Below are 26,966 nucleotides of genomic sequence, written 5' to 3'. Positions count from 1 at the left end.
CCGACTGGAAGGGATCAAGGAGATGAGTTTTGTCCACGTGCTCAGAACCTCAGAACCCGGGGTAGTGTACCGGGTGGACGGGTCAGTGGAGTGTGACTACCTAGCGTAGCATGGAGAGTGCGGAACAGCTCGGTGATAGTGGATTCAGAATGTATGACAGTATACATGGACAATTACTATGATACATAATTGTATAGACACATCTTTGCGTCAATATAGGAATTCTCCGAGTTTCAATAAAAATCCAAACTTTCCAGCCAACCCACCACGTGTACAGTCTGTGTACTACTGCTGGACTGTTTGGGAGGCCTCACACAGGAAGTGACGACCTCTGAATCCAGAGTAAACCCACCATCACTTGCTTTGAAAATTATAGTAGAAGAATACAGCACTGTGCTGGGTATTTCGAAGTTTGGAGAGGGTAGGGGTTGCAGGAGAGAGGCTATTCAACCCGCTGACCCTTTCCGCATCAACAGGAACACGCGACTGTCCTCACCTCCGATAAGCTCTTCAACCACTTCCGTCTCTTGAGAAATATCACCTATCTGTGCTGGACAAACGGAGTCCACATCACCATAAACAGGATCTCCAACAGTTTAAATTCTCGCGTCGGACAGCTTGAGGACCAACAGCCTGCACCGACTGGCCAGCAAGAAAGGACTGAGGACTGACTGACCGGAGAAGCATCCACATAATCAGAGGTGGTCTTGACCAGGTCTTTCATTACGAAGTGAGATAACTGTCATCAAAATGAAGAGTTTCTACCTGTTGCTGGCCTTGTGCCTGGTGATGGCTTTTGTTGCTAAGGACGCCGACGCGGCCAGCCTGGCGCTTGCCAGCAAGGAGGACGCCGAGCTGGAAAAGAGGATCTGGCCGGCTTTGATTGGACTTGCTGCACGGGGCGCATATCACTGGTGGAGAAACAGACAGGTGAGAATTCTGTCTCTTTCTTTCTTTCTTTCTTTCTTTAATAATAATCAACATGTGATTTATATGCATAATCATAATCACTATCACAAAGGAGCATGCTCACAGCGCTCTCAATTTCTTGTCTTTTTTCTGGCTAACCTGGTCTAATTGAGTGTTCCTTGATTTCGACTAACTTTTTGTATCTTACTTGTGTGTGTGTGAGAAAGAGAGAGAGAGAGAGCTCGCCTCATTATCTTTTTTGCTTGTTCATGTCTTACCTAAAATGAAATTTAGCAAACGTAAATGGAGACTAGGACCATTGTGTCAGTATTTGTACCATATGGTGACTAATATAATTTCACCCAAATGTATCCATGTATGTAAGCTGTTCCAAAATCTCTTTGTCTCCAGTAAAATTCCGAACACATTTTATTTTTCAGGGTAAAAAATAAAGACAAGAAATGACAAGAGATATTTCAAATGGTAATTATCCTTTATGAATTCTATCCACTTTATTCAAGAGCATTTTGAGAAAATAGAACTCTTGACATGTTTTTTTTTAAATGCGTGTAAAAAATAACTTCGCTTCTGTCCATCAAACTTTCCTTATTTATTTTTTATATAGATATTACACTGTATTTTACTGAGATAGTTGATATAATGGAGATACGAAATACATCAATGTCCATGACAAGCGGGAGAATAAAACATCAAAGTTATCAAATTGTTATGAGTTCATCTACTTAATGCGAAATGGACACAAGTGATGATATTTGTGAATTGATGAAGTCGTTTCCCATGACATCTTCCTTTGTCTACAGATCCACAGCAGGAGGCAGGTCACGTGGGGCACCGCTGCTGACTGGCATCTCGTCATTTCACCTTTGACCTCTCACAGTTGTCGAAGTCGTCATTCTGATATTTTTCCCTCCCGGCCAATCCGAGGTTTCTCTTCCCCACGTTTTGAGAAAATAAAATATGGAAATTTTATAAAAGTTTTGGTGTTTTGTGCGAGTTGTAGTCGTTCTTTTAGAGGTGGCACGTATTGTTTTCTTTAAATGTCAACATTATTTATTTCTGTATTCGTTGTCTGTCGGCCTGTGTGTGCAGTCACTGTCTATTTTAACACTCTGTGTAAATGTTTAAGATTTTAGTCAAAGGAATTTATCGCAAAAGTAACCCTCTCCGACAGCAAGACACAGAAACAAAGAACTCTGCCTTCAAACATTTTGACCTGTCTACAGTTTCATAATCCATTCTTTTCATCTACAAGAGAATACAGGCTCATACATATTATTCTTACATCCAGAGTGGATGACAAGAATACTACAAACACTAGTCACAATGCATGCTGTGCCGACTAAGTACTGTCGCTGGGAGGATGTCGTAAGCAGTCGTAACGCATGACAACTGCGATCTAATCCGGAAGCAAGGGCACACAACTCTCCGATACCTCAAACAATCGTTTCCCTTTTGATGAATTATCAACAACTCATGAGTACGAAGTTAAAGTGAACAGTACTCGTATAAAATGAACTGGCTTTTTCCGAGTCGCCCAATTTCATAGCGGGAGGATCACAATTGGTTAGAAAATTTAAAATTGGCGGCTAAAAGATCACGTGGTGTGACACTTCCGGACAAGTACTAAAGATGTTTGAAGCGGCTTACTGTCCAAATCCTCTACAGCAGCGACAGAACAAACATCAGAGATTTAACAGACGTCGTGTCTCCAGATTGGTGTGATGACGACAACGACGACGATGATGATAATGACGCTACGCGACACCAAGAAACAGAATTCTAAAATCTCCCTCCATCTCTCAGAAGTTGATGGCAGTTGTCCCTTTTGTTCCGTGATAGTAAAATTCTGTATTGCAAGACAGTACCATTATTAATAATGACAACATCACAGACAACTTATTTAGCTCTTTATTCCACCATCAAAGGCTAGCTCACAGCGCTTTACAGAAAAATTAAAAATAATAATAATGGTCTCAAAGAGTTCAATTTGTTCTCATGTTGACGTCTGGCCTCTTCGCTCTTTCATTTAGTTAAAGTTACAGAAAGATATCAATAGGTCTGCACGCTTGGGGTAAATAAGAATAAACGGAAAACATTATACGCTCGACAAAAACGCTTAATCACAACAATAATAATAATATATGGAGTTCTTTCCCTTGCCCTCTACTATATACCTTGCAACCATGTTTCTTTTTTCCCCCTAACCCCAACTTGAACGTTTGTCGACGGATCTTTTATACTAGAATATATTCTTGTAAGAGCATAACGGATATCTTCATCACAATGTCATTTTAGTGTTGTGAACTGCCAGTAAGTCCGTATCTTGGCATCACAAATAAAGGACCGGTTTGTCCTCTTGCTTGAATTGAAAACTACTCATAATTTTTCTTCTATCCAATGTCAAAATCAGTAAGGGGCCAAAACAACAACAGCAATAATAATAAAGAATTTTTAAATAAACCTGAATATAAACGGACTGATCTCTACCTCATCAGTTTTTAAATCAAAACATTAAAGCGGTTGAAAGACGCAAAGGGTATGACTTTGACAGTTTACGAAAAATACGAAAATAGAGGGGCAAGGCATTCCCAGTACTTAGTTTCGACAGTTCCGATAGAGATTATTGGCTTTCAGCAGACCCAGCCAGGGTATTGTCATTAGTTTCATTAGTAGTTGAGGGAAAACCAGGATAATGATATATTGGAATGTGTGTGTGTGTGTTATCAAACATCGCTGGCGATGGGTTTGTTTTGTCTCAACGATCCTTCCACGTCACTTTTGTCACGTGAACAGAAAGGTTGACAGACTGGTCTTGGAGAAGAAAATACATGTATATACAGTGGAACCTCGGTTAACGAACTTAATCCGTTCTGGAAAGCTGTTCGTTATCCGAAATGTTCGTTATCCGAAACATTTTTTTCCATAAGAAATAAAGGAAATAGATTTAATTGGTTCCCAGCCCCTGTTGACTCGCTAATATTTTGAAAGTTACAGGCTATATATATATATAGGTATTTGTTTTAACGAGAGCAGTTATAGTGCAATATAAATGGAGTTAAATAAACATAAAAACATTAACGAAAGCATTTAAACAACAGAAAACTTGCCGTTTTGACGGCGTGGTTGGAAGCAAGTGAGGGGAGGAAGGGGTGGAATTACTGTTTGATTCCCCCTCCATGAGCACACGTGACATTATAAAATCGGGGATAACTTCCTTTTTCTGTAGCTTTCAAGTTAAAGGACAAAACTTGTCCAGTGTCTGTTGCTTCTGTCTTTTTGTAAAACTCTTGGGTAATGCATCACATATCTGACAGACGCATGCCACCTTCACACTTTGAAATCATTTCATTTTTCAGTTCATTTGTTGGCCGCTTCCTTGACATTACCTCACTACTGTTAATTGCTCTTAATCTTCTTTGGAGCCATTATTGGGGATTATCTTATTAAAATAAAGCACAAAAATCACTAAATAAGAAGGATGCTCATAGATAAAGAACGACTGATCGTAACTGTGTCTCGAGCGCGAATGATGACATGCTGGTCGGTCACGTGTGGTTCACGTGGCTGTTCGTTATCCGAAATTTTGTTCGCTATCCGAGACAAATTTTTGAAGAAATTTTTGTTCGTTATCCGAAAAATTCGCTATCCGAGGCGTTCGCTAACCGAGGTTCCACTGTATCTTAGTAAACACGAGAGAGAGAGAGAGATTGTGGAGTTTGTGTGTGTGAGAGAGGGAGAGAGAGAGGCAATAGCGGAGGTACAATAAAGAGATGAAGATGTGCAAAAAAGCAAGAAATGGCTTTTACAGATTGCTTTTCAAAGGGTAGCATTGTCTCTATTCTATAGTATGTAAAATTGTCAAATTCTGGTTAAAATTACAGTTGTGCTTGCTCTTTGTTTTGCTGTATCAGCTCTGCTTATATGGTAGGCTTTATATGTGAAAGGTCTCTTCTTTGATAATATCATGTAGCCACAGTGAACTAAATAAAGTTACAGAAAGCCTACATTGTTATAAATTCACTTTTTCTCTTACAACAGCAACTGAGTTTTTAAAGGAGCAGCTAAAACTATTGTTCCTCTCTAGAAGTCTGGTGGTAATGTCACGGGCACTGGGAAATCACCAGGGTATATTAAATTAAATAACCTCCATGTCTTTCCATATTGCAAAAAAATCCCTTCGGGTGGAAGCACTTTTCTCTTCTAACATCAGCATCTTTCCATCCATCAAGACATGTAACTTCAAAGTGTGTTTGGTCAAACGTACCAAGAGACAGTATTCACAGAGTGAATGAAAACTGTGTCGCATGATTCTCAGTTAATGAAAACCTTCTGCTCTCCGGATAATTTCGGATTGAGGAGAGAGGTCAAATAAGGACTGATTACCTAGTGACACTAACTGTGTCAACCGGAAGAACTAGTAAACCACTTTTCGATGGCTTTCTTCTATGAAGAGCGAGGTGAGCACCACAGTAACCAAGAATGGTTAGGAAACTGTAAAGAACAATAATGATTTTTACAGATTAAATCTTGGGTTCTGTCCCGTTGTTTTATTGTCCATCTTCGATGTCAAGGATCTGCTTAGTTTCTTGCTCTATAAAAGAACGGGGTTGTTAAGGTAAACTGTTCTAACATCCAGATGTTGCATGTCAAAACGTTAGACCTCACTGAAGATAGAGAAAGTATCAATCTCCACTACCTAGCGAATTTTTTCCCTTTAAAAAGTTCTTTTGGTTTGGTGGTAGTTTTACCAGCATCTGGCTATCACAAGGAGGAGTCTGGGTAACCGAAATGTGTTGTTGGGGTAATAGAGATGAATATGGGAGGAATAGATGGGTAAGGGAAGGGGTGTGTCTTTGTTTGTTGTCTTTGAAGAGAAAGGACTGAAGACTGGATCCGATTAGTAGTATAGTGCATGCGTCTATCAAGAGACATTTCACATGAAAACATCCGAGTGGAACAAAAGCTATGAAGGAATAAATTTTATGACAGCTGGATCAGCAGAGAATCACAAACTGGTTTTTGTTCTAACGCTTAAAAAAAGAAGAACGGATAATTGTGGTCCAAGTTCGGACGGTGATGGACCGAAGGTCGCTGGAACTGGGACTTCCAGAACTAAGCCAAACGGATATGGGTTAACATTTTCCGATAACACCATTAATCCCATTTTAAGAAGACGGATCGCTAGACCACGTGATGTGAGGCTGTATTAACCACTGGAAGAAGAGCCAAGATTGAAATATAAAAGGGACAACCCCGTGGACACAGGCAAAGCGTTGGATCCAGGTCCACGAAGAAAGAAGACATTTCTACAAGATGAAGACCTTCTACCTGCTGCTGGCCCTGTCCCTGATGCTCGCCCTTGTCGCGGGTGGCGCTGATGCTGTCTCGGACTTCGACCTGGCTGACGACAAAAGAGAGGAAAAACGTGAAAAACGAATCTTTGGATCGCTTGCCGGCATGCTTTTTAGGGTAGTCAGAGGTTTTTTGAGCAGAAAAGGTATTGATGCTTTGTCTTTGCTTTGGTGAATCCCTGTGTTGGTTTTTGTGTTTTGTGTCTGTGTTCAGCTTCGTGTCTACACCCCTTGTCTATGCATTTCTTGTCAGTTTGTCTTTCTCTGTTTTTCTCTCTTTTCGCTTATCTCTTTGTCTTTCTAATTTATTCCTTGTTTTGTCTATGTATGTGCATGTTTGTGTGTGTGTGTGTGGTATGACGGAGAAAGAGAGTGTGTGTAATCGTGGGCGTGTGTGATTATTTGTCTTGATAGTTTGGGTCTTTGTGTGTGCGTGCGTGTTTGTGAATATGACAAAGCAACTGTGCTTAGTGTATGCTTTGATTTTTTTTTTTTGAGCGCGCGTGTGTGTTTGTGCTTGCGCGTGCGCCTATTTTTTTTTTTTTACAAATGTTTTGCTTTGTTGCAGGTTAAAGGTCGCGGCAACTCACGCAAATCAAAAGACGGTAATGTCCATCTACCTTAAAATGTTTTAATGTGTTCTTTAAAACTTTACTGTCAAGTTGTAGTGAGTTGTGGTCTCGTATTGTCTCGTGTACGAATGACGTCTTGTGTGCGTCATTTGTTTACGTCAATTGGAGCGCTGGAGTTGGGCGGTGGGGGTGGAAGACGTCATATATAAGAGAACAGAAGTTGCTCTAAAAATAGCCAAAGCGGGGGAAAACACAAGTCCTCTCCGCCATCTTCTTTATGACTCTCTCAGTGACATTCCTCTGAAAGTTTCGGGAGGGAGGGAGATAATTTTTTCAGAAAAATTGGGGGGGGTGGACATTCAATCGTGTCTTTGTGTGTGTTTTCGAATGTGTCCGCATGCGTACGTCTGTGTGTATGAGAGAGTCTATGTGAGTATATTACAGACGAAACGGAGAGAAATGTCAGTATTTCAGTATTTCTTTGCAAAATGGTGTAAAAATAAAACATTTACTTTTTTCTGCAGATCAAATCCTAGCAGCCACGACACTTTCAAGCAAACTCACACTGACCATGTTGACTTCAATTCCATCTCCTTCTTAGCAGCTCAAGGGCTGCTGATGTTACTACTCAGACCTTCTACACTTACAGACCTGTTTCCTCTGCTGGGTTGAGAAATAAAACTGTAAACTGCAGATTACTTTAAACGTGTTCTTAATTTTTGGGTGTGTGTATGTTGATGTTAAGACCACCTGTGTTTCTTCTATAATATTTTTTTTTCCTTCACGACTAGTCTGTCAACCAGTCTGTTCACGTGACATAACTGACGTAGACGAATCTTTCAGGCACAGAAGAACAAAAATGAAAGAGAGAGAGAGAGGGAGGGAGGAGCCAAGGAGTAAGAAAGAGGAATAAAAATAAAGAAAGACAACATAAATTAAAAACAACACCCTTGTCAGACATGTAGAGAGGAGCAAGTACTTAATTTTGCCCCCAAAATATCAAAGACCAAGAAAATGATACAATATAGAAATAAAGAACTGCAACAGACTTCTTTTCCTTACCTATAACTAAGCCTTGTTACTCTTCTTCTGTTTTAAACAATCCAAATGTTCAGAGAGGCTATTTAAAATTTCTGGCAGGATGAGGTGTAGCAATCTCTTTCGGTGTTGTTTCAACTGTTTTTTAAAGCAGCAAAACGTTTGTATAGAAAATATGTCTTTTACATTATTTGAATTCTTTGATATTTACTAATTTTTCTATCATTATAAAATTACTAAATTATTCTGTAATTTTAACCACTTTCTCAACTTTTTAGCAATGATCACTCTTTTTACTGACAGAAAGACAGTGTTCCTCTGCATCAGTTATTATTTTAGGGATGACTAGCTCCTTTAAGGGCTGAATAAACTTTTATTGTTAGAAATTTGAAAAATCAGCATAATCAAGAAGCAATAATTTCAACAGATGTCATTATCCCCGGTACGAATGCCTAAAACTTTTCTAAAATAACTTAACTCTCTGCTTGCTCTTTGTATTGTTGAATCAGCTCTGCTTGTATGTTATGCTTTATACTTGAAAGGTCTTTTCTTTGATAATATTATGTAGTCACGGTGAACTAAATAAAATTATAGAACGTCTACACTCTTATAAATTACCTTTTTCTCTTACGACTGCAACTGAGTTTTTAAAAGTATTGTTCCTCTCTAGAAGTCTGATGGCAATGTCACGGGCACTGGGCAATACCTATGGTATAACAACCCCATCTTTCCATCTTGTTCAAAATCCCTTCGGGTGGAAATACTTTTCTCTTCTACAATCAGCAACATGTTTCCATCCATCAAGACATTTAACTTTAAAGTGTGTTTGGTCAAACGTACCAAGAGACAGTATTCACAGAGTGATGAAAACTGTGTCACATGATTCTCAGTCAATTAAAACCTTCTGCTCTCCGGATAATTTCGGATTGAGGAGAGAGGTCAAATAAGGACTGATTACCTAGTGACACTAACTGTGTCAACCGGAAGAACTGGTAAACCACTAAACCACTTTGCGATGGCTTTCTTCTATGAAGAGCGAAGTGAGCACCACAGTAACCAAGAATGGTTAGCGAACTGTAAAGAACAATAATTACTTATTTTGACAGATTAAATCTTTGATTGTCCCGTTATTGTCCATTTTCGATATCAAGGATTTGCTAAGTTTTTTGCATAATAAAAGAACGGGGTTGTTAAGGGTAAAATGTTTTAACATCCAAATGTTGCACGTTAAAGAGTTAGACCTCACTGATAATTGAGAAAGTATCAATCTCCACTACCTAGCGAATTTTTTCGCCTTTATAAAGTTCTTTTGGTTTGGTGGTAGTTTTACCAGCATCTAGCTATCACAATGATGTCTGGGTAAACGAAATGTTTGTTGGGGGAAAAGGGGTGAATATGGGCGGAATAGAGGTGTAAAGGACGGGTGTGTCTGTGTTTGTTGTCTTTAAAGGGAAAGGACTGAAGACTGGATCCGAGTACTAGTATGGTGCACGCGTCTATCAAGAGACATTTCATATGAGAACATCCGAGTGAAACAAAAGCTGTGCAGAAATAAATTTTCTGACAGCTGGATTAGCAGAGAATCACAAACCTTTTTCTTCTAACTCTTAAGAAAGAAGACAGGATAATTGTGGTCCAAGTTTGGACGGTGATGGACCGATGGTGGCTGGAATTGGAAGTGCCCCAACTATGCCAAACGGATAAGGTTAAACATTTTCCGATAACATCATTAATCCCTTGTAAGAAGACTGTTGGCTAGACCCACGTGATGTGATGCTGTGTGAACCACTGGAAGAAGAGTCACTAGCATTGAAATATAAAAGGGACAACCCCGTGGACACAGGCAAAGCGTTGGATCCAGGTCCACGAAGAAAGAAGACATTTGTACAAGATGAAGTCCTTCTGTCTGCTGCTGGCCCTGTGCCTGGTGCTCGCCCTTGTCGCCAGGGGCGCTGATGCTGTCTCGGACTTTGACCTGGCTGACGACAAAAGAGAGGAAAAACGTGAAAAACGCATCTGGGGAACGATTGCGGGCTTTGCTTTTAGTGGAATCAAACATCTGGTGGACAAAATAAAAGGTAAAGATGCTGTGTCTTGACTTTGGTGAATCCCTGTGTTGGTTTTCAATGTTTTGTGTCTGTGTTCAGCGTCGTGTCTACACCCCTTGTCTATGCATTTCTTGTCAATTTGTTCTTGTCAGTCTATGTTTCCCTCGTTATTGTTTTTCTCTTTGTCTTTATAATATATGCTTTGTCTCTGTATGGGCATGTTTGTGTGTGTTTGTGCACGCGCATACGCCTATTTTTACAGATATTTTTGCTTTGTTTCAGGTTAAAGGGTGCGACATTCATACAAATCAAATGACGGTCAATAATGAGACGGTAATGTCCATCTACTCTAAAATGTTTTAATGTGTTCTTTAAAACTTTCTATCAAGTTGTAGTGAGTTGCGGTAGGTCTCGTATTGTTTACTGTACGAATGACGTCTTGTGTCTGACGTCTTGTGTGCGTCATATGTCCACGTCACTTTGAAGTAGAAAAAAGACGTCATCTATAAGAGAAGCAATTGCTCTAAAAATAGCCAAAGCGGGGAAAACACAAGTCCTCTCCGCCATCTTCTTTGTGACTCTCTCAGTGAGTACTGTTAAAACTGATCATCTACAGTCTGTTGTTCACAGTAACTGCAAAGAGAATTTCCTTAAAAAAACTTCCAGGCAAAGGGAGAAGCGTCAAGGGCTTAGTGACTTTAAATCCTGTGGAACAAGTTCCACCAAAGAAATGTCAGTATTTGAATAATGGTGTAAAACATTTACTTTTTTCTACAGATCAAATCCTAGCAGCAGGACCGAGGCAAACTCACACTTACCATGTTGACCACAGTTACAACATCGCTTTCTTAGCATCTCAGGGGTTGCTGATGTTACTACTCAGACCTTCTACAGCTTAGAGACTTGTTTCCTCTGCTGCGTTGAGAAATAAAACTGTAAACTGCGGAATACTTTACCAGTGTTCTTCCTTTTTGGGTGTGTGTATATGTGTGTGGGTGTGTTGATGTTAAGACCACCTGTGTTTCTTCTATAATATTTTTTTCTTCAAGACCTGTCTGTCAACCAGTCTGTTCACGTGACTTAACTGACGTAGACGAATCTTTCAGGCAAAACGAACCCATCACCATCGCCACCTGATTTCAAACGATTCCCAAACGATTCTTTATGTCAAGACTTCTATAGACTTATTACTTGTTGATAATTAAGTAAAGGAAACCTCAATGTAGCCAGAAGGAAGGACTGGTTTCTCATTACACTTTGTAGACGCCTGTTCGGCTCTCTTTACATCTCTACGGTATTCGAGGGTCTCTTCGCTCTCACCTTCAGCTTGAGGTTCGTTAGAACAAAGTCATGGTGGTCCCTGGGTACGTCCTTGTCTTGGACTTGTTGATACTGGATACTTTTTACAAAAATACAGACAGAAAGTCTTGATATAACTTTCAGTTAGTCCCTCAAACGGCTTCCACATGGATCCCAATTCCTGCATCAGTGAATCGTCTGAAAATACCCTGGCGGCTCTGCTTGAAGCCAATAATCATCTATACCGGAACTGTCGAAAATAAGGACTGGAAATGCCTCGCCACTCTAATTTCGTATTTTTCGTAAACTATCAAAAGCATGCCCTTTGTGTCTTTCAACAGCTTTAATCTTTTGATTTAAAAACTGGGGAGGTAGAGACCAATCCGTTTATCTTCAGTACTGGTTTGCATGTGGCTTGAGCCAGAAATAGGAACATCAAATTCATAAACAAACGAAAGAAAGAAACAAACAAACAAAAAAGAAAGAAAGTAGCATGAGTAAATAAAGACATTCTCCTCTAGTTTTTAAAGGAGCAGTTAAAACTATTGTTCCTCTAAGCAGTCTGAAGGTAATGTCACGGGCACTGGGCAATACCTATGGTATGACAACCCCATCTTTTCATCTTGTACAAAATCCCTTCGGGTGGAAGTACTTCTCTCTTCTACAATCAGCAACATCTTTCCATCCAACAGTACATGTAACATCGAAGCATGTTTGGTGAAACGTACCAAGAGTCAGTATTCACAGAGTGAATGAAAACTGTGTCGCATGATTTTCAGTTAATAGAAATCTTCTGCTCTCCGGATAATTTCGGATTGAGGAGAGAGGTCAAATAAGGACTGATTACCTAGTGACACTAACTGTGTCAACCGGAAGAACTAGTAAACGACTTTTCGATGGCTTTCTTCTATGAAGAGCGAGGTGAGCACCACAGTAACCAAGAATGGTTAGCGAACTGTAAAGAACAATAAATATTTTTACAGATTAAATCTTTGGTTCTGTCCCGTTGTTTTATTGTCCATCTTCGATTTTCAAAGATCTGCTTAGTTTCTTGCACTATTAAAGAACGGGGTTATTAAGGGTAAAATGTTCTAACATCCAGATGTTGCACGTTAAAGAGTTAGACCTCACTGATAATTGAGAAAGTATCAATCTCCACAATCTAGCGAATTTTTCCCCCCTTATAAAGCTCCGTTGGTTTGGGGGTAGTTTTACCAGCATCTAGCAATCACAAGGAGTCTAGGTAAGAAAGAAGACAGGATAATTGTGGTCCAAGTTCGGACGGTGATGCACCGATTTTCTCTGGGACTGGGACTGGAACTGGGACTGGGACTGCCACAACTATGCCAAACGGATAGGGTTAAACATTTTCCGATAACATTATTAATCCCTTGTAAGAAGACGGATCGCTAGACCACGTGATGATGTCATGCTGTATTAACCACTGGAAGAAGAGCCACTAGCATTGAAATATAAAAGGGACAACCCCGTGGACACAGGCAAAGCGTTGGATCCAGGTCCACGAAGAAAGGAGACATTTGTACAAGATGAAGTCCTTCTATCTGCTGCTGGCCCTGTGTCTGGTGCTCGCCCTTGTCGCGGGTGGCGCTGATGCTGCCTCGAATGTACCGGCTGAAGACGAAAAAGAGAAAAACAGTGGAAATACACTCGGAACGATTGCCAACTTTGTTTTGGGGCTAATCAGAGCTTTTAAGGGCAAAAACAAACGAAAAGGTATTGATGCTTTGTCTTTGCTTTGGTGAAATCCTGTGTTGGTTTTTAATGTTTTGTGTCTGTGTTCAGCTTCGTGTCTACACCCCTTGTCTCTGCATTTCTTGTCAGTTTGTCTTTCTCTGTTTTTCTCTCGTTTTTGTTTTTCTTTTTGTCTTTTTAATCTATTCCTTGTTTTGTCTACGTATGTGCCTGTTCTTTTTATGTGTGTGTATGTAAAGGAGAGTGTGTGTATAAGCGTGTGCTTTGGCTTGATAGTATGGGTCTTTGTGTGTGTGCGCGTGCGTGTTTGTGAATATGACAAAGCAGCTGTGCTTAGGTGTATGCTTTCATTTTTTTAATCGTTTGTGTGTGTGTGTGTGTGTGCAAGCTAGTGCGCCTATTTTTACAGATACTTTGCTTTGTTTCAGGATAAAGGGCGCGACAACTCATACAAATCAAAAGACGGTAATGTCGATCTACTTAAAAATGTTTTAATGTGTTCTTTAAAACTTTCTATCAAGTTGTAGTGACTTGTGGTAGGTCTCGTATAGTTTACTTTTTTTTTCGCTGCGCAATGAGCATTCTTCTGAATGGATACCTGCGCATTACAAATAGACATCATCATCATCATCATACTGTACGAATTGTGTCTTGTGTCTGACGTCTTGCATGCGTCATTTCCTCCACGTCACTAGAAGCAGAAAAAAGACGTCATGTATAACAGAAGCAATTTTGCTCTAAAAATAGCCAAAGCGAGGAAAACACAAGTCTTTTCCGCCATCTTCTTTGTGACTCTCTCAGTGACATTCCTCTGAACTTGTGCCTCGAAGGATTCACCTACAAATCTCTTCATCCTCATCGTCGTCTGACGGGGTCTCTTCGAGCGTTGTGTTGTTTATGTGTAATATACGTCATGTAAGTGTATGTAAGTGTACGTTCGTCATATTACACAAGTATTTTTGCTGTTTGTCAATGTCGCACTCACTATTGTACCAAAATACTTCTCACTCGTTATTATTATTTCGTATTTTTCTTTCAAAATCGTCGCAGTAATGAATTCCAGACAACACTTATCTCTCCATCACACTAACACTTACCAGCTACAGCATTTACCGCATGTGGCCAACATCGTTAACAGTAGCAACATGATTACATTATCTGTAACAATATCTGTAACTATATATGAGGGTTTTCTTCTCATCTCTAATATAAAATCATTTCATCGTTTTACAGATCACGGATGTGATGTCAGCTGCCTCTCGTCGGGTCCTGGACGAGACCCTGTCACGTGATTCAAGCTATCAATCTATTCTCATCGTCTTCAGAATCCATCAGTGTTGACAATGTTTTTATTCCAACTGTTTCCCGTCTGCTGGATGCTTTATTTTTTCTAATATTTAAAAAATAAATTTTGCACTCTACGTAATTGTTTGTTTTTTACGTTTAAGGTTTGAGGAGTCAAAAAAATTTGTTTTTTGTCACTCAGGGCATTTGTGTTGTGTACTCTCCTTCCGGACCAGATGACTGTCTTTTTCAGTGCTTTTCGCTCTGATCTCTATTTCTCTCCTTCCTTTTTAATTAAAATTGAAGTGCGTGCATTCGTAACAGCCTCTCTGTGAGTGAAAGACAGACAGCTATTATGAGGAAAAGGACGTTTGGTGAACAATATAAAACATAGAAATGAAGATTCTTGGTCTTTGTTTTGGTGAATTTCTGTCTTGATTTTTATGTTTTGTGTCTGTGTTGAGCCTTGTGTCTATACCCCTGTCTATGCATTTCTTGTTAATTTGTCCGTCTGAGTTTCACTCTCTCTTTTATTCTATTCATTCTCAACATTTTGTGCTCAATGTGTGTGTGTGTATGTCCTTTGAAATGAAAGGACTGCAGACTAAGTTCGAGTCAAAAGCGCATTAATGGCCTTTTTAAGCAGCGTTCTTCCGTTGTCTGAACCAGCTATTGAATAGATACATGATCTCATCTAACTGAAGACAGACAGACAGACAGACAGACAGACAGACAGACAGACAGACAGATAGACAGACAGTAAAAGCTGTCACTGGGTTAAATGTATTTTTTAGACCTCAACCATCGAACGGCCAAAACGTTAAGAGACTATTTTTACCTTCTTTAAACAAAAATGGATCGGAATATATGTCGTATTACTGAAGAAGTGAAGGACAACAGTATAGTTCTATTTAACAGAGTTCAGTGGATGAGAACGATGGTTTTTAGTTCCTGCTGGTTATTTGTGAAAAAGTAGAGATTTTGTTTTTAATTTAGTGGGTGCTCGTTAATATACAGGTGCGCTCAATAGACCGAAATTGACGATAGATTCTTACTATACAGTGGAACCTCGGTTAGCGAACGCCTCGGATAGCGAATATTTCGGTTAACGAACAAAAATTTCGTGAAAAGTTTGTCTCGGATAGCGAACAAAATTTCGGATAACGAACAGCCACGTGAACCTCACGTGACCGACCAGCATGTCATCATTCGCGCTCGCGACACAGTTACGATCAGTCGTTCCTTATCTGTGTGCATCCTTCTTATTTAGTGATTTTTGTGCTTTATTTTAATAAGATAATCCTCAACCATGGCTCCAAAGAAGATTAAGAGCAATTAATAGTAGTGAGGTAAAGACAAGGAAGCGGCCAACAAATGAATTGTAAAAGGAAATGATTTCAAAGTATGAAGGTGGCATGCGTCTGTCGGATATGTGATGTCGTATTACCGAAGAGTTTTACAAAAAGTCAGAAGGAACAGACACTGGACAAGATTTTTCCTTTAACCTTAAGTTAAAGAAAAGGGAAGTCACCCCCGATTTTATAATGTCACGTGTGCTCATGGAGGGGGAATCAAAGCAGTAATTCCACCCCTTCCTCCCCACACCTGTTTCCAACCACGCCTTCAAAACGGCAAGTTTTCTGATGTTTAAATGCTTTCGTTAATGTTTTTTTTTATGTTTATTTAACTCCATTTATATTGCATTATAACTGTTCTCATTAAAACAAACACCTATATAGCCTGTAACTTTCAAATATTAGCGAGTCAACAGGGGCTGGGAACCAATTAAATCTATTTCCTTTATTTCTTATGGAAAAAATTGTTTCGGATAACGAACATTTCGGATAACGAACAGCTTTCCAGAACGGATTAAGTTCGTTAACCGAGGTTCCACTGTATCTACTTCCATGAATTATACATGGATGTCATCTTTAATGTTTAGTGTTTCAAGATAGCAGGATTTTGTTTTACAGAATATCTTGCTTACTGGGATAAGTGTAATGTACTTGATTTACCACCAAGTATTTCGTAAATCATATAAATATTTGTTTGATACAGAACTTTCATTTTATGAGAAAGTGTTAAGTCTGACAAAAATTAAAAAGATATTCTGATCACACATCTTGAATGGTAGAAGGAGCAACTGATTGACACACAGAAAACGTCATCTCATAAGCTTATCTTCAGTATCTTCAGAATCCATCAAAAGGAAAATTCTGAGGCAAACCACTCACACAGGCCGGAAAGTTTGTTTTTTTGTTTTTTTTTTTTAATGAGTGGAGACATTTTCTTCACACAGAGGCACATGCGTGTTATTGGAACAAAATGATGCCTGATGTGACTTCTCACTCGGACCGAACAAATTCTTTGGTAACACCAATTCTGCCATAACGAATCATCATTTTTTTTTTTTGGTCTACTTCTACACATTGATGATTGCAGAGACAAATTTGCAGAATGATATCTCTCTCTCTCTCCTTCGTTTAAAATTAAAATTGGAGTGCGAGCATTCGTGATAGCCTCTCTGTGAGCGGAAGACAGACAGACGAAGACAGTCCCACACATGTATATTCCGATAACATAATAAATCCGTTGTGAGAATACTGGGAATTAAGGATACATACTATGACACCAAGCTAAACATCCAATACTAATGTATCACTCGCGGTACTGCCATCCTAATCCACTCACAGACAAGTGGTCTCCATACTGGACTATTTAAAAGAGAGAACCGTTCCTTGACCTCAGACACAGAGTTGCATTCAGAACGTGAACGAAGAAGGAAGACTCATTTCGACAAGATGAAGACCTTCTGTCTGCTGCTGGTCCTGTGCCTGATGCTCTCCCTTGTCGCGAAGGGCGCTGATGGTGTCTCGGACTTCGACCCGGCTGACGATGAAAAAGAGGAAAAACGGGAAAAACGTAGAATGACTGCCAGCTGGGCTGCTCATGGAATCGGACATCTGGTATACAATAGAAGACGAAAAGGTAAAGATGCTTTGTCTTTGCTTTTGTGAATCCCTGTGTTGGTTTTTGCGTTTTGTGTCTGTGTTCAGCTTCGTGTCTACACCCTTGTCTCTGCATTTCTTGTCACTTTGTCTTTCTCTGTTTTTCTCTCTTTTCGTTTATCTCTTTGTCTTTTTAATTTATTCCTTGTTTTGTCTATGTATGTGCATGTTTGTGTGTGTGAAAATATATATAAAGGAGAAAGAGAGTGTGTGTAATCGTGGGCGTGTGTGATTATTTGTCTTGATAGTTTGGGTCTTTGTGTGTGCGCGTCTGCGTGTTTGTGATTATGACAAAGCAGCTGTGCTTAGTGTATGCTTTGATTTTTTTTGTGTGTGTGTGCGCGCGCGTGTGTGTGTGTGCGCGCGTGCGCCTATTTTTTTTTTTTTTTCCTTTTTCGTTACAAATGTTTTGCTTTGTTTCAGGATAAAGGTCGCGGCAACTCACACAAATCAAAAGACAGTAATGTCCATCTACTTTAAAATGTTTTAATGTGTTCTTTAAAACTTTACTGTCAAGTTGTAGTGAGTTGTGGTCTCGTATTGTCTCGTGTACGAATGACGTCTTGTGTGCGTCATTTGTTCACGTCACTTGGAGCCTGTGGGGAGAAGACGTCATATATTAGAGAAGCAGATGCTCTAAAAATAGCCACGTGAGCGGGGAAAGCACGTCTTCTCCGCCATTTTCTTTATGACTCTCTGACATTCCTCTAAATTTGTGCCTCTTCCATTCGATTCATCTACAAATCTTTTCATCCTCATCGTCATCTAAAAGCGGCTTGTCGAGCTTTGCGTTATGTGTAACACTTTGTGCTTATATACAAGGTAAGTGTACGTTCGTCATACAACTTCCAGGCAAAGGGAGAAGCGTCACACCCGTAGTGACTTACAATCCTGTCTAACAAGTTCCACCAAAGATCAAATGTAGCGAACGTTTGCCCAAAATCATTTTTTCCCCGTGATCTTCATACACACATTTTCAAACTTAGTTGCCTCGTTAGGAAGAACCGTTATCTTCGTTATTATTAGTTCGTATTCTTTTCAAAAAGGTCGCAGTCAACACTTATCTCTCCATCACACTAACACTTACCAGCTTCATAATTTACCGCCTGTGGCAAACATCGTTAAAAGTAGCAAAAACATTACATTATCTGTAGCAATATATGAAGGTTTTCTTCTCATCTCTAATATAAAATCATTTCATCGTTTTACAGATTACGGATGTGATGTCGGCTGCCTCTTGGCGGGTCCTGGACAAGAACCTGTCACGTGATTCAAGCTATCAATCTATTCTCATCGTCTTCAGAATCCCTCAGTGTTGACAATGTTTTTATTCCGACTGTTTCCCATCTGCTGGATACTTTATACTTTCTAATATTGGAAAAATAAATTCTGCACTCTACGTAATTGTTTGTTTTTTATATTTAAGGTTTAAGGAGTCAAAAAAATTGCATTCTGTCACTCATGGCACTTAATTGTGTTGTGTACTCTCCTTCCTGACCAGATGACTGTACTTTTCAGTACTTTTCGCTATGATCTCTATTTCTCTCCTTCCTTTTTAATTAAAATTTGAGTGTGTGCATGCATAACAGCCTCTCTGTGAGCGAAAGACAGACAAAGACAGTTAGCTATTGTGGGGAATAGGAGTTTGGTGAACAATATGGTTGTCATCTTTAATGCTTGTTTCAAGATAGCAGCATTTTGTTTTAAAGAATATCTGTCTCATTGGGATAAGTGTAATGTACTTAATTTACCACCAAAGTATTTCGGAAAATCATATAAATATTTGTTTGATTCAAAACTTTCATTTCATGAGAAAGTGTTAAGTCTGACAAAAATCAAAAAGATATTCTGATCAGACATCTTGATTGGTAGAAGGAGCAACAGGTTGACACACAGAAAACGTCATCTCATAAGCTTATCTTCAGTAGACTTAATCGTGACATAGCTGAAGCCTTTCTTTTGTCCCCAACCGGTTCGCCCCATACCGGGTATAGATGAGGGTAGGGGGCTGTTGCAAGTGATGGGTAGATGCAGACTGCCGACTGTTGATGCAACTGTTGGTGGGAGTGCCGAGTTTTCCTCTTTCCTGTCGCCGTCAAAGTGTTTGATCCATCCACACAGGACCGGAAGTTTTTTTTTTTTCTTTTTTAATGAATGGAGACAGTTCTTCACACAGAGGCACAGACATGTCCAACCTCCGCCATGATCATCGCTCATCCCCACAGTCCTTCCTTGACTGTGCAAGGAACGAAATACAAAGATTCCCCTGTCTGTCTTCACACCTTTACAGGTAGGACCAACCATCTCGCCTGCTGCATTGGGAATCTCACGAACTGTTCACTAAGCGAAAAATAAAGACCTCGAGGTGAACTCTCGTTACTAGGGTTACCAGTTGCGCTCCTGCACGGGGTTTCCGAGTAAAACTCTTTTTTTTCAATTCTCACTCAGTACACACACACACACACACACACTCGCACACTCTCGCGAACCACGTTTACAAGGGAAATAAAGCATTTCCTTTAATTGTCATCAGTTACTATCAGTAGACGACACTGATCAGGATGTGAATATGAAACTTCGTGTCTGTATACGTGTTATTGGACAAAATGTGTGATGTGACTTGTCACTCGGACCAAACAAATTCTTTGGTAACACCAATGCTACCATAACGAATCATCATTTATTTTTTCTCTACTTCTACACATTGATGATTGCAGAGACAAATTTGCAAAATGAATAAAGTACCTACAGGCAATAAATAACTGTTAATCCTATAGTTCAATTAAAAATCGTAAAAATAACTGTAGTTGTCAAATTTTTCATTTGGTCTGAGATGTGCTTATAAAATACTCAGCAACTGGCATTACAAATGTTATTCGTCAAATGATAAATATTTATTTAGCTTGTCTATGGACTCTTAGAATATGCTGTGGATCTCAGTGACAGACAGCAACTGGATCCATTCACAAAATGAAGCAGACAACAGAATACAGCTGATGTTAAAATCCTTGTGCTACAGAAAATTAGTCCCACAGTTCCTCCTTTTGTTGACCACAAAAATATATAAATTTTGATGTTATCTCTGTTATTTGCTTAATGGGGCACACACGCGCGTGAGAGAGAGAGGAGAACGAGTCGACGAGTTGAGAAACCGAGAGCAACAAGACCGTTGTTGTAGGATAAAGTGATTTAAAGAATTATTTAAATAATGTAGTTCATAAATTGCGGAATATTAAAGGCGATTACGAGGTCAGAGAGTTAAATCCCTTGCTGGGTATGCGGTTACAGGCTAAACCGCTAAAGTAACGCCCTAATAGCTTACATAGCATGCTGAGTAGTTGTTTATTTATTTAGTAGGAAAGTGCTTCCATATTGCGTCAAATTCACACTAGGGTGAGGGCGGGGTAGAGGAGAAGACCGGATAATTGTGGTCCAAGTTTGGACGGTGATGGACCAATGGTCGCTGGGACTGGTACTGCCACAACTAGGTCAGACAGATAAGGTTAAACATTTTCCGATAAGAAGACGGATCGCTAGACCACGTGATGATGTAATCAGCCACTGTAAGAAGAGCCAAGATTGAAATATAAAAGGGACAACCCCGTGGACACAGGCAAAGCGTTGGATCCAGGTCACACGAAATGAAGGAGACATTTGTTACAAGATGAAGACCTTCTGTCTGCTGCCTGGCCCTGTGCCTGGTGCTCGCCCTTGTCGCGAGTGCGCTGATGCTGTCTCGGACTTTGACCCTGCTGACGATGAAAAGAGGAAAAAAAAACTAGGAAAAAACGTATCTGGGGAACGTTTGCCCGCTATACGGGCTATTGGGCAATTCATAAGGAATCGGCGTCTGATGGGAAATAGAAGACGAAAAACGGTAAAGGATGCTTACAGTGTCTTTGCTTGGCGAATTCTGTGTTGGTTTTGTGTTTTGTGTCTGTGTTCAGCTACGTGTCTACACCCCTTGTCTATACATTTCTTGTCACTTTGTCTCTCTCTGTTTCCCCCTTTTTTTTCTCAGTCTTTTTATTCGATTTCTTCTCTACCGTTTTGTCTGTATATGTTTGTTATTGTTATTGTTGTTGTGAGAGAGAGAGAGAGAGAGAGAGAGAGAGAGAGAGACGAGAGAAGAGAGAGAGAGAGAGAGTGTGGGTATAAGCGTTTGTGAATATCCGTTGTGAATGGACGAGAAACTGTGTATAAGTGTATGCTTTGATTTTTTTTTTTTTTTTTTTTTTTGCTCGTTTGTGCGTGTGTGTGCGCGCGCGTTGTGAGGGTGTGTATAAGTATATTTCTTGACCATTTACCTGTTTGTTGGTGCGTGTATGTGGATATAAGCGCGAGTGTGTAAGAGTGTATGCGTTGATATGTGTGTGCACGCGCGTGCGCCTATTTTTTACAGATACTCTGCTTTGTTTCAGGTTAAATGGCAACTCATACAAATCAAGACACTGTCAACAATTAGACGGTAATGTCCATCTACTTTAAAATGTTTTTAATGTGTTCTTTAAAACTTTACAGTCAAGTATTACTGCTGTTTGTTGATGACTCACTATTGAACCAAAATACTATCTCAATTAAGAAGTTCGATTCTGCCTAGAAAGCGTTTAAAAAGTAAATCCAGAGATATGTTGAAATCAGTTAGAAACAAACTAGGGCTAGTGTTATTATGAATCGTGACTGATCCGACGGTCTCAGATAAGCCAAATGGAGAAGCGTCACACCCGTAGTCACTTACAATCCTGTCTAAGTTCCACCAAAGATCAAATGTCGGGAACGTTTGTCCCAAAATCATTTTTTTCCTGTTACGCACATTTTCAAACTTAGTTCGACGATTGTTGCCTCGATAGGAAGAACCTTTATCACTTGTTATTTATTATTTCGCAATTTTTTTTTTCAAAAACGTTGCAGTCATAAATGCCAGGCAACACTTGCCTCCCCTTCACTCTAACACTTACCTCCACTTTACACTAACACTTACCTCTCCATCACAGTAACACTTACCAGCTACATAATTTACCGTATATTGCAAACATCGTTACTAATAGCTACCAAATTACACTATCTGTAACAATATCTGAAGGTTTTCTTTTCAGCTCTAGTATAATATAATTTTATATCTTGTTTCACAGAGCACGGATGTGATGTCAGCTGCCTCTCGGCGGGTCTTGGACAAGAATCTGTCACGTGATTCACGCTGTCAGTCTATTCTCGTCGTCTTCAGAATCCCTCAGTGTTGACAATGTTTTTATTCCAACTGTTTCCCGTCTGCGGAATACGTTTTTTTTTAATATTTGAAAATAAATTCTGCACTCTAAGTAGTTGTTTGTTTTTGACAGTTTTGGCTTGGTGAGTCGAAATAAATTATCTTCTCTCCTGGCATTTTCATTGTGTACTCTCCCTCCTGACCAGATGACTGTCCTTTTCAGCGCTTTTCGCTCTGGTCTCTCTCTCCTTCATTTAAAATTAAAATTGGAGTGCGAGCATTCGTAATAGCCTCTCTGTGAGCGGAAGACAGACAGACGAAGACAGTTCAACACGTGTAAATTCCGATAACATAATAAATCGGTTGTGAGAAGACTGGGCGTAAAGGATACATACTATGACACCAAGCTAAACATCCAATACTCATGTATCACTCCCGGTACTGCCATCCTGATCCACTCACAGACAAGTGGTCTCCATACTGGACTATTTAAAAGAGAGGACCGCTCCTTGACCTCAGGCACAGAGTTGCATTCAGAACGTGAACGAAGAAGGAAGACTCATTTCGACAAGATGAAGACCTTCTGTCTGCTGCTGGCCCTGTGCCTGGTGCTCGCCCTTGTCGCGAGTGGCGCTGATGCTGTCTCGGACTTTGACCCTGCTGACGATGAAAAAGAGGAAAAACGGGAAAAACGTATCTGGGGAACGGTTGCCCGCTGGGCTATTGGGGGAATCGGACGTCTGATGGGAAATAGAAGACGAAAAGGTAAGGATGCTTTGTCTTTGCTGTGTTGGTGTTTGTGTTCAGCTTCGTGTCTACACCCTTGTCTCTGCATTTCTTGTCAGTTTGTCTTTCTCTGTTTTTCTCTCTTTTTGTTTATCTCTTTGTCTTTTTAATTTATTCCTTGTTTTGTCTATGTATGTGCATGTTTGCGTGTGTGTGTGTGTGTGTAAAGGAGAAAGAGAGCGTGTGTAATCGTGGGCGTGTGTGATTATTTGGCTTGATAGTATGGGTCTTTGTGTCTGTGCGCGTGCGTGTTTGTGAATATGACTGTGCTTAGGTGTATGCTTTGATTTTTTTTATTTATCTTGCGCGCGCGTGTGTGTGTGTGCGCGCGTGCGCCTTTTTTTTTTTTTTTTTTTTAAACAAATGTTTTGCTTTGTTTCAGGATAAAGGTCGCGGCAACTCACGCAAATCAAAAGACGGTAATGTCCATCTACCTTAAAATGTTTTAATGTGTTCTTTAAAACTTTACTGTCAAGTTGTAGTGAGTTGTGGTCTCGTATTGTCTCGTGTACGAATGACGTCTTGTGTGCGTCATTTGTTTACGTCACTTGGAGCCTGTGGGGAGAAGACGTCATATATAAGAGAAGCAGTTGCTCTAAAAATAGCCACGTGAGCAGAAAAACACGACTTCTCCGCCATCTTCTTTATGACTCTCTGACATTCCTCTGAACTTGTGCCTCTTCCATTCCATTCATCTACAAATCTTTTCATCCTAATCGTCATATAAAAGCAGCTTGTCGAGCTTTGCGCTATGTGTAATACTTTGTGCGTATATACAAGGTAAGTGTAGGTTCGTCATATTATACAAGTATTGTTGCTGTTTGTCAATGTCGCACTCACTACTGAACCAAAATACTTCCACGATTAAGAAGTTCAATTCTGCCTAGAAAATGTTTAAAATGAATATCCAGAGATATGTTAAAATCAGCAAGAAAAAACAGGGCTAGTATTATTAGGAACCATAACTGATCCGACGGTGTCAGATAAGCAAGTAGGGGCTGTAGTATTAAAACTGATCATCTACAGTCTCTTGTTCCCTGTATTTGCAAAGAGAATTTCCTTAAACAACTTCCAGGCAAAGGGAGAAACGTCACATCCGTAGTGACTTTAAACCCTAAGTTCCACCAAAGATCAAACGAAGAGAACGTTTGCCCAAAATCATTTTTCCCCGTGATCTTCATACACACATTTTCAAACTTAGTTGAGTCGTAAGGAAGAACCGTTATCTTCGTTATTATTAGTTCGTATTCTTTTCAAAAACGTCACAGCCATGAATTCCAGACAACACTTATCTCTCCATCAGAGTCACACTTACCAGCTACATAATTTACCGCATGTGGCAAACATCGTTAACAGTAGCAACAAGATCACATTATCTGTAACAATATATATGAAGGTTTTATTCTCATCTCTAATATAAAACCATTTCATCATTTTACAGATGACGGATGTGATGTCAGCTGCCTCTCGGCGGGTCATGGACAAGAGCCTGTCACGTGATTCACGCTATCAATCTATTCTCATCGTCTTCAGAATCCCTCGATCAGTGTTGACAATGTCTTCATTCATAATTGGTTTCCGTCTGCGGGATACTTTATTTTTTCTAATATTTGAAAAATAAATTCTGCACTCTACGTAGTTGTTCGTTTTTTTTATATTTAAGGTTTGAGGAGTCGAAAAAATTGTTTACTGTCACTCATGGCATTTGCATTGTGTACTCTCCTTCCTGACCAGATGACTGTACTTTTCAGTACTTTTCGCTCTGATCTCTATTTCTCTCCTTCCTTTTAATGAAAATTGGAGTGCGTTCATTCGTAACAGCCTCTCTGTGAGCGAAAGACAGACAAAAACAGCTGTTATGGGGAATAGGACGTTTGGTGAACAATATAAAACATAGAGATGAGGATTGTTTGTCTTTGTTTTGGTTTATTTCTGTCTTGATTTTTATGTTTTATGTCTGTGTTCAGCCTTGTGTCTATACCCCTGTCTATGCATTTCTTGTTAATTTGTCTGTCTCAGTTTCTCTCTCTCTCTCCGCGGGGGGGGGGGGAGGGTGAACTCTGCTCAGGACATGGGTCGGACGTGTTTCTACAGTGCTCCCGCGGTAGGACTACCTAATTATGTCACTAATTAGATTGTGGTGCTGGACCCTTCGGTGGTGTGTGGTGCTCTTAAACAACACAACATGCTTCTGTCAAAACGTCTTAATGAATTGCAGAAAGAAATGGAGACACTGGACAGAGTCTCAAACCTAGCGATGGAAATGCTAGACAGACAAATTAACCTACAAGAGCAGAGTTCACGCAGAAACAACTTACGTTTCTTCAATGTTGCTGAAACTGGAAAAGACAGTTATACGTCGTGTGACGAACAGATTCTGGATTTACTAAATCATGTTTACCCAGAAAGAGGCTGGTTCAGAAACGACATCGAACGATGCCATCGCGTAGGGAATAGACAACCCAACGGCGGTCAGAATCCCCGTCCGGTAGTCGTTAAATTTCTACACTGGTCCGACAAGATGGCCATTCTGACGACAGGTAGAGACAAACTATGGGAACACGGTGTCAAGGTGGCAGGCGATTTAACAAAACGCCAAGCAGAAACTATTAAAGAATTCAGAAAACAGGGCAAGAGTGAATACTTCGAAGCAGGACCACTGTACACAGGAGTAGAAAGCCCATCCAGAGATAGCATCCCACATAATAAAGGTGCCAGTCTTCCAGAAGAAAACGTACCATACAGAGAGCACGGTAACGACGACAAAGACGACCATACTGATGGGATCAAAAGAGACACAAAAGCCGTCACTCAAGTTACCAATAACCGCCCCCCCCCACCCCTCACAGAGGCCGCTCCCCCACCCCCAACGCGGAACCACCCCACTCCCTAACCCTTGACCAGACCCCCTCGATTGTGTACAAAGAGAGGGCCAGTCCTATTATTATTTAGTTGTGGGCGATCTCAATGCCCGGACCGGTAATTTATGTCCGTCCTTACCAGATGTGGAAGACACAGATGAACTGGCGACGAGAGACAACTTTGACGCAAACCGACAGTCCCAATACCAGACAGTTTCACACTTCGGTAGAATACTGTTAGAATTGTGTGCGACATGTGATCTTATTATTTTAAACGGTGCATGCCCAGGGGACGAAGCAGGTCATTTTACATATATCTGTCCTACAGGTAGTAGTGTAGTGGATTACTGTTTAAGTTTAAGAGAGCTAGTCAGTAACGTGTCCCTTGTGGTAGCAGAACGTTTAGAGTCAAAACATCTCCCCCTGGAACTAACTTTAAATCATGTAGCCAGGCAGTTAACAAGAAAAAAGCTATAATACAGAGTAGTATGGAATAAGGACAAAAACCACATATTTCTAGAAGCTTTGCAAACTGAAAGTTTCCGGAAGACACGGCAGAAGCAACCAACACTATCGAAACATCTGTTGATGAAGCAGTCAATGGACTGACAGCCGGGCTTCTTCTTGCCTCAGAGTGTATGAAGCGGAAGATATGTAAAGGACATAACAATAGCAGATGGTTTGATGCCGAGTGCCATATGACTAGAACAGCAGCTCGAAAATACCTCAGGAAATTTCGTCGCTCAGGAGAAGAGCGTGACCGGATAATATACGTGGAGAATAGAAAAAAATACAGGAAAATGATAAGAGATAAGCGTAAATAATTTAAGCAGAAAACAATAGCCTCTTTAGTGTCCAATTTACCGAAGG

General features: G+C 40.1%; 6 long non-coding RNA genes across 6 annotated transcripts; all 6 read left to right on the top strand.

The window, feature by feature from the left end:
• The first annotated feature begins 617 nt into the window (after window positions 1-617).
• On the top strand, window positions 618-1,899 carry LOC112574365. The gene is made up of 3 exons (XR_003101423.1): window positions 618-930; window positions 1,350-1,392; window positions 1,731-1,899. It is a non-coding gene; the product is annotated as an uncharacterized LOC112574365 (long non-coding RNA).
• Window positions 1,900-6,183: 4,284 nt separating this feature from the next.
• On the top strand, window positions 6,184-7,551 carry LOC112574188. The gene is made up of 3 exons (XR_003101374.1): window positions 6,184-6,427; window positions 6,850-6,886; window positions 7,378-7,551. It is a non-coding gene; the product is annotated as an uncharacterized LOC112574188 (long non-coding RNA).
• A 2,159-nt stretch (window positions 7,552-9,710) lies between these two features.
• Window positions 9,711-10,889, top strand: LOC112574189. Its single transcript, XR_003101375.1, has 3 exons — window positions 9,711-9,969; window positions 10,222-10,272; window positions 10,717-10,889. It is a non-coding gene; the product is annotated as an uncharacterized LOC112574189 (long non-coding RNA).
• A 1,801-nt stretch (window positions 10,890-12,690) lies between these two features.
• LOC112574191 lies at window positions 12,691-14,372 on the top strand. Its single transcript, XR_003101377.1, has 3 exons — window positions 12,691-12,972; window positions 13,380-13,416; window positions 14,185-14,372. It is a non-coding gene; the product is annotated as an uncharacterized LOC112574191 (long non-coding RNA).
• A 2,535-nt stretch (window positions 14,373-16,907) lies between these two features.
• LOC112574192 lies at window positions 16,908-22,561 on the top strand. Its single transcript, XR_003101378.1, has 3 exons — window positions 16,908-17,223; window positions 21,665-21,711; window positions 22,376-22,561. It is a non-coding gene; the product is annotated as an uncharacterized LOC112574192 (long non-coding RNA).
• Window positions 22,562-22,885: 324 nt separating this feature from the next.
• Window positions 22,886-24,869, top strand: LOC112574190. Its single transcript, XR_003101376.1, has 3 exons — window positions 22,886-23,214; window positions 23,618-23,654; window positions 24,677-24,869. It is a non-coding gene; the product is annotated as an uncharacterized LOC112574190 (long non-coding RNA).
• The last annotated feature ends 2,097 nt before the right edge of the window (window positions 24,870-26,966 follow it).

The sequence above is a fragment of the Pomacea canaliculata genome, linkage group LG10 (assembly GCF_003073045.1).
Source record: "Pomacea canaliculata isolate SZHN2017 linkage group LG10, ASM307304v1, whole genome shotgun sequence".
Classification (NCBI taxonomy): domain Eukaryota; kingdom Metazoa; phylum Mollusca; class Gastropoda; order Architaenioglossa; family Ampullariidae; genus Pomacea; species Pomacea canaliculata.
The sequence above is the reverse complement of the archived record's forward strand: the minus strand, read 5'-3'. Positions and strand labels throughout refer to the sequence as shown.